Source organism: Bos javanicus, chromosome X (genome assembly GCF_032452875.1).
Source record: "Bos javanicus breed banteng chromosome X, ARS-OSU_banteng_1.0, whole genome shotgun sequence".
NCBI lineage: Eukaryota > Metazoa > Chordata > Mammalia > Artiodactyla > Bovidae > Bos > Bos javanicus.
Window position 1 is genome coordinate 79,458,467 of NC_083897.1, and position 8,061 is coordinate 79,466,527.

Below are 8,061 nucleotides of genomic sequence, written 5' to 3' on the forward strand. Positions count from 1 at the left end.
AACATGATGGGAATCCAAGAAGAAGAGAGAGACAGGGATGTAAACACAAGGACTGGAGACCAATCCCAGGGCAAGGATTGCTGTTGACTGCAGGGAGATGGCCCAAGTGAATGGGGTGGAGGAGTTCATAGTGGGGAATGCCTTTGGAGTAAATCTGGGCAGCCATGGAGGCAGGGTGCTACTACTGAATCATGTGCAGGGGGTGGAGCCATCACTGTGTGGTCCCCACACACTGGAACCAGCAGCTGACCAATAGAGAAAGACCACAGAGAGAGTGGCCCTTTGAGTGCCTGATGCACCAAGCAATAGAGAAGGACCCTGGCCAGGGGGGTCCTTTGAATGCCTCCTGTGCCAAGCAATAGAGAAGGACCAGCCAGGGAGGCACTTTGAGTGTCAGCTGCCAGAAGCTAGAAAAGGACTATAATAGCGCCATATCTTCTGTGCCCATGGCCACTGGCTTCACTAGACACCTGGTGCCACTGGGATCTTCACTATCCAAGCAGCCATACTGCCTCCATGCTCAGTTCTCATGGGGCAGAGACGCCAGAAGCAAGGAAAAAAGTCTAAAGTACCATAACACCTGAGCCCATGATGGCTGGCTTCCCTGAACACCTGGTGCTGCCAAGGTCCCTGCAATCCAAGTAGCCATGCCTCCTCCACACCTAGTCCTCACTGGGGCAGACCCAAGTCCTCCAGGGCAGCCTCAGGAGCAAACTCCTGTAGATGACCCACATGTAGAGGTGGGGATAAAACCACAGTTGAGCTCCAGGGGTGGAATAATTAAGTAAGAGGAATGAAAACCTTTTTGCCAGCTGTACAAGCTGCAGTTTAAATCCACATGATCAACTAGGTAAACTTTGTGTCTATGCAATATATAAAAGGAAGCTGGATGTTTCCACAAAAGAAAATGCCCTAATTCTGACAGCTGTGGACACTGGAGGCAAGAATACACAGGGAATAGGGCCAGATTAGAGTCTGAGCTATCCCCACAGCAGGTCCAGAGACCGGCAGCCCCCAGTATTGGAGGGCTTCCTAGGGAGGTGGAGGTGGGCTGTGGCTCACAGCAGGGAAAGGACACTGACAGCTAAGACCTGAGAAAAACATTTGTAATTATTTTTATATTTTTATTCATTCTATAATTTGTTCTGGATTTTTTTCTTCCTCTTTTTTTTTCTCCATTGCTGTGGTTGTGTTATTATTAACTCTATCTAAGATTTTAGAATTAAAGTCACAATTTTTATTTCCTTTATGTACTTCTAAAGTTGGCTTTCTGTGGTTCTGTGGTCTTTTTTTGTTGTTTTGTTTTGTTTTGAGTTTTGTTCTTTTCTTCTTGTAGTCATTCTTTGCTATGTAAATTTTATGCTTCTATTTAACTTTGCTTCTCTGTTTCTTTTCTTCTTTTTTTCACCATGTTTGTCAATTTGTTTTGTTTTGTTTGCTTCATTCCTCAGTTGGCATTCTGCTTTGGTCTTGTTTTGCATTTTAGTTAGTTTTGTTTTTAATTTGTTGTATCATTTTTGGTTTCCTTTGCTTGCCAGATCATTCCTTGTACTTTGTTTTCTTTAGATTGTTTTGGTTTTATGTGTGTGTGTGTGTGTTTCTTTGTTTTTGTTTCTGTTTGAATGATTTTGCATTTGCCATTGGTAAAAGGTTCATTTTTGTTTCTTGTTTTTTGTTTAGTTTTGTTTTGTTTGATTGTTTTAATACCCTTTATTGCCATAACAAATGGCTTGGGAGACTTAGTTCCCCAACCAGAGATGGGGCTTGAACCTCTGAGGTTGTAGTGCTGAGTCTAGGACACTACACTGCCAGAGGATTCCTGACCCCAGGGAGTATTAATTAAGAAGAATTCCCAAGAAAGACTCCAACTGTATTGAAGACCTGGCACCACCCAATAGCTGGCAGCACCCAGCACAGAATACCTCAACCAAACAACAAGCAAGACAAGAACACATATCCAGTTATCAGCAGATAGGACTACCACAGACATCCCAAAACACACCAAATCACACAGCCTTGACCAAAAGGGGGAAAAGTTCTCCTCCTCCCACTAGAACACGGGAAAATGCCTTCCCAACACAAAGCCTAAACAAGCCACTGTACCAACCTCAACCAACCAGGGCAGAGACCAAAAGCAAGAGGGACTAAGACCCTAGAACCTTGGGAAGTGCTCAGTTGCTCAGGTTTATATATTTATAAATATATTTTATTTATGTATACATATTTTTATATATTATACATATAATATATTATATAAAATATATAATATACATAATATATATTATATTGTATATATATATATATGTATATATATATATATAATCAGACAGTTTTGTCTGATTCAGTCACACAGTCTTGTCTGATTACAATATAATATATTGTATATATAATATATATTATACATATAATGTATATATACACAGAATGTATATAATATATATAATATATATTAAATATATTTATAAATATATTTTATTTATATATATATACAAGTCTATTCACTGTAGATATATTTGTAATAGTAAGAGCGCATACATGCTCAGTCACACAGTCTTGTCTGATTCAGCAACCTCCTGGACTGTAGCCTGACAGGCTTCTCTGTCCACAGGATTTTCCAGGCAAGAATACTGGAGTGGGTTGGCATTCCCTTCTCCAGGGGATCTTCCCAACCCAGCGATGGAACATGTGTCTCTTGTGTCTCCTGCATTGGCAGGCGGATTCTTTAAAACTGTGCCACCTGGGAAGCCCACAATACATCTTACACGAAGCATCGAAAATAGTCAAGCGTACAGAAGCAGACAATAGAATGGTGGTTTCCAGGGGATGGGAGAAGGGGGCTATGGAGAGTAGTTGTTTCGCGAATATAAAGTTACAGTTGTACAAGATGAGTGTGTGCTGGAGATCTGCTGTGTAACATGGTGCCTGTACTCAACGACAAAGGGCATGTTTTTAAGTGAAAAAAGGCAAGGTGGAGAAGTTTGTGTAGATTATGCAGCATTCATCTGAGAAAGACGAGGGAGGGTAGCGAATGTCTGTCTCTTGATGAGAGATACAGATCCCATGGCCAGGGAACACCAGTTGCCCCATCCCTTTAACCTTTAAGAAATCTGTTAACAACATCCCTGCATGAGTCTTGCTTATTCTGGCCTTTACCAGACAAGGCATGTTTGCTCATAAACAATGCTGACAACTCATTTTGCTCAATATTTGTTCCAGATCATTCGATTTTTAAAAATCAGTAACGAATACTTTCCCCTCACTTTAGGCTGTTCTTGGTCAGAAACCAGTGGCAGCAGCCCTGCAGTGTTAGTGTGCCCTACGTTGAAAGAGATGCCTTTCTGGGCAAGAGCTGAAAGCAGTAGAGTGCTGGAGAGGACTCTTACTGGAACATAAAAGGCGAGTATCACATTGTCAGGAATTTCGTGAGCCAGCTGTTAAACACAGCTGTTATTAAAACTAAATGTATAAAGTAACAAATGCATTACATATGCATTATATTGAAAATGAACATAATATATGATCAAAAGTCATCGATTTCTAATTACTTTCCTACGTTTTACTATTATCTATGCTCTTGAGATTATGTATATTTATTGTAATTGAATGATGGAAATGCATCTCTTCCCAACTCCGCATCAAAGGACATCTCGTTGGTAGCTTGAAATTGGCAAATGCTACAACACAGGGCGGTTCATGCAACCCTCCTTCTTCCCCCAGCCTGTTGTTAATCATTTACCTGCATAGAAATTGGTTGAGACTAATCCACTCTGCAGATGCTCTGGTGTGATGGATAGCCTCAGACCTAATCAATGCTGTCATACAACATATCAGAGTCAAGAGCTAACTCACACTGTTATGTAAAGTGATATTTTAAATGCGTGAACTGGAGTAGTGACCAAAGGATAGTTCACAAAAGATGTTAGATGTCTAACGTTTATAACAATATCCTACGATGCCTATACTATGCCATTCAGAGACTTTTTAAAAAGGTATAGCTCAACACGTGTGGGGGTATGGCGAGGGTGGGTGGGCAGGATCTTGAACATCAGCAGAGGACTGAGAAACAGGTGAAAGTAAGATTTGATTGATCACCACAGAATGTTACTTTGAGTACAAAATAAAGGGATGGTTTTTGAAAGACCCTCCTAGCTGGGTGTCTGCCACTTCAAGTTTCGAACCTCTCACAGGACATTTTGTAAAAAAAAAAAAAAAAAAAAAAGAAAGAAAGAAAAAAGAAAAGAAAAGAAAAGTAAACTTATTAGCTAATTTCGGGCAAATCAAAGAGAAAGGAGTCTCCCCCCGCCCCCCAACCACCTTTGCCTTAAAATTTCCCTTCAAGTACTTGTGCAAGTTACTTTTCCTCTTTGAGCACATTTCCTGATGTGTAAAAGGGTATGAAAGTGGAGAATGAAAAAGTTGGCTTAAAGCTCAACATTCAGAAAACGAAGATCATGGCATCTGGTCCCATCACTTCATGGGAAATAGATGGGGAAACAGTGGAAACAGTGTCAGACTTTATTTTTCTGGGCTCCAAAATCACTGCAGATGGTGACTGCAGCCATGAAATTAAAAGACGCTTACTCCTTGGAAGGAAAGTTATGACCAACCCAGATAGCATATTCAGAAGCAGAGACATTACTTTGCCAACAAAGGTCCGTCTAGTCAAGGCTATGGTTTTTCCTGTGGTCATGTATGGATGTGAGAGTTGGACCGTGAAGAAAGCTGAGCGCCAAAGAATTGATGCTTTTGAACTGTGGTGTTGGAGAAGACTCTTGAGAGTCCCTTGGACTGCAAGGAGATCCAACCAGTCCATTCTGAAGGAGATCAGCCCTGGGATTTCTTTGGAAGGAATGATGCTAAAGCTGAAACTCCAGGACTTTGGCCACCTCCTGTGAAGAGTTGACTCACTGGAAAAGACTCTGATGCTGGGAGGGATTGGGGGCAGGAGGAGAAGGGGACGACAGAGGATGAGATGGCTGGATGGCATCACTGACTCGATGGATGTGAGTCTGGGTGAACTCCGGGAGTTAGTGATGGACAGGGAGGCCTGGTGTGCTGCGATTCATGGGGTCGCAAAGAGTCGGACACGACTGAGTGACTGAACTGAACTGAACTGAACTGAACGCTGAGCTTACAGAACTACTATGAGGTTATATGAGCTTCGTGTTCAGTGAACACAGACTAACCAAATGATAATGATTCTTCTTTGTATCTCCTGGGTCCTTCAAAATAGGTCCCATATCTAACTAATTTCCCCTCTTTGAGTCTTCTTGTCCAGATTGGCTTTAGTTTCTCCCCACTGTAAAATACGTACTGGACTAGAATCAAACCAGCATTCTACTGGCCAAAGTTGGCCTGCTTGGAAGTTTTTGTTTGGCCCATTTGAAGAGTTTAGAGGAAACCAGAGCCAACATTTCACAATTGAGATATTTTGCATAGAAATCTAGAGTTTCATCTTATCTTTATTTTTTTTAATTTTTTTTTATTTTTAAACTTTACAATATTGTATTAGTTTTGCCAAATATCGAAATGAATCCGCCACAGGTATACCTGTGTTCCCCATCCTGAACCCTCCTCCCTCCCCATACCCTCCCTCTGGGTCATCCCAGTGCACCAGCCCCAAGCATCCAGTATGGTACATCGAACCTGGACTGGCGACTCGTTTCATACATGATATTATACATGTTTCAATGCTATTCTCGCAAATCTCCCTGCCCTCTCCCTCTCCCACAGAGTCCATAAGACTGATCTATACATCAGTGTCTCTTTTGCTGTCTCGTACACAGGGTTATTAATACCATCTTTCTAAATTCCATATATATGCGTTAGTATACTGTATTGGTGTTTTTCTTTCTGGCTTACTTCACTCTGTATAATAGGCTCCAGTTTCATCCACCTCGTTAGAACTGATTCAAATGTATTCTTTTTAATGGCTGAGTAATACTCCATTGTGTATATGTACCACAGCTTTCTTATCCATTCATCTGCTGATGGACATCTAGGTTGCTTCCATGTCCTGGCTATTATAAACAGTGCTGCGATGAACATTGGGGTACACGTGTCTCTTTCCCTTCTGGTTTCCTCAGCGTGTATGCCCAGCAATGGGATTGCTGGATCATAAGGCAGTTCTATTTCCAGTTTTTTAAGGAATCTCCACACTGTTCTCCATAGTGGCTGTACTAGTTTGCATTCCCACCAACAGTGTAAGAGGGTTCCCTTTCCTCCACACCCTCTCCAGCATTTATTGCTTGTAGACTTTTGGATCGCAGCCATTCTGACTGGCGTGAAATGGTACCTCATAGTGGTTTTGATTTGCATTTCTCTGATAATGAGTGATGTTGAGCATCTTTTCATGTGTTTGTTAGCCCTCTGTATGTCTTCTTTGGAGAAATGTCTATTTAGTTCTTTGGCCCACTTTTTGGTTGGGTCATTTATTTTTCTTGAGTTGAGCTGTAGGAGTTGCTTGTATATTTTTGAGATTAGTTGTTTGTCAGTTGCTTCATTTGCTATCATTTTCTCCCATTCTGAAGGCTGCCTTTTCACCTTGCTAATAGTTTCCTTTGTTGTGCAGAAGCTTTTAAGGTTAATTAGGTCCCATTTGCTTATTTTTGCTTTTATTTCCAATATTCTGGGAGGTGGGTCATAGAGGATCCTGCTGTGATGTATGTCGGAGAGTGTTTTGCCTATGTTCTCCTCTAGGAGTTTTATAGTTTCTGGTCTTACGTTGAGATCTTTAATCCATTTTGAGTTTATTTTTGTGTATGGTGTTAGAAAGTGTTCTAGTTTCATTCTTTTACAAGTCGTCGACCAGTTTTCCCAGCACCACTTGTTAAAGAGATTGTCTTTTCTCCATTGTATATTCTTGCCTCCTTTGTCAAAGATAAGGTGTCCATATGTGCGTGGATTTATCTCTGGGCTTTCTATTTTGTTCCATTGATCTATATTTCTGTCTTTGTGCCAGTACCATACTGTCTTGATAACTGTGGCTTTGTAATAGAGCCTGGAGTCAAGTAGGTTGATTCCTCCAGTTCCATTCTTCTTTCTCAAGATAGCTTTGGCTATTCGAGGTTTTTTGTATTTCCATACAAATTGTGAAATTATTTGTTCTAGCTCTGTGAAGAATATCGTTGGTAGCTTGATAGGGATTGCGTTGAATCTATAAATTGCTTTGGGTAGTATACTCATTTTCACTATATTGATTCTTCCAGTCCATGAACATGGTATATTTCTCCATCTATTAGTGTCCGCTTTGATTTCTGTCACCAGTGTTTTATAGTTTTCTATATATAGGTCTTTAGTTTCTTTAGGTAGATATATTCCTAATATTTTATTCTTTCCGTTGCAATGGTGAATGGAATTGTTTCCTTAATTTCTCTTTCTGTTTTCTCATTATTAGTGTATAGGAATGCAAGGGATTTCTGTGTGTTGATTTTATATCCTGCAACTTTACTATAATCATTGATTAGTTCTAGTAATTTTCTGGTGGAGTCTTTAGGGTTTTCTATGTAGAGGATCATGTCATCTGCAAATAGTGAGGGCTTTACTTCTTCTTTTCCAACTTGGATTCCTTTTATTTCTTTTTCTGCTCTGATTGCTGTGGCCAAAACTTCCAAAACTATGTTGAATAGTAATGGTGAAAGTGGGCACCCTTGTCTTGTTCCTGACTTTAGAGGAAATGCTTTCAATTTTTCACCATTGAGGATAATGTTTGCTGTGGGTTTGTCATATATAGCTTTTATTATGTTGAGGTATGTTCCTTCTATTCCTGCTTTCTGGAGAGTTCTTATCATAAATGGATGTTGAATTTTGTCAAAGGCTTTCTCTGCATCTATTGAGATAATCATATGGTTTTTATTTTTCAATTTGTTAACGTGGTGTATTACATTGATTGATTTGCGGATATTGAAGAATCCTTGCATCCCTGGGATAAAGCCCACTTGGCCATGGTGTATGATCTTTTTAATGTGTTGTTGGATTCTGATTGCTAGAATTTTGTTAAGGAGTTTTGCATCTATGTTCATCAGTGATATTGGCCTGTAGTTTTCTTTTTTTGTGGGATCT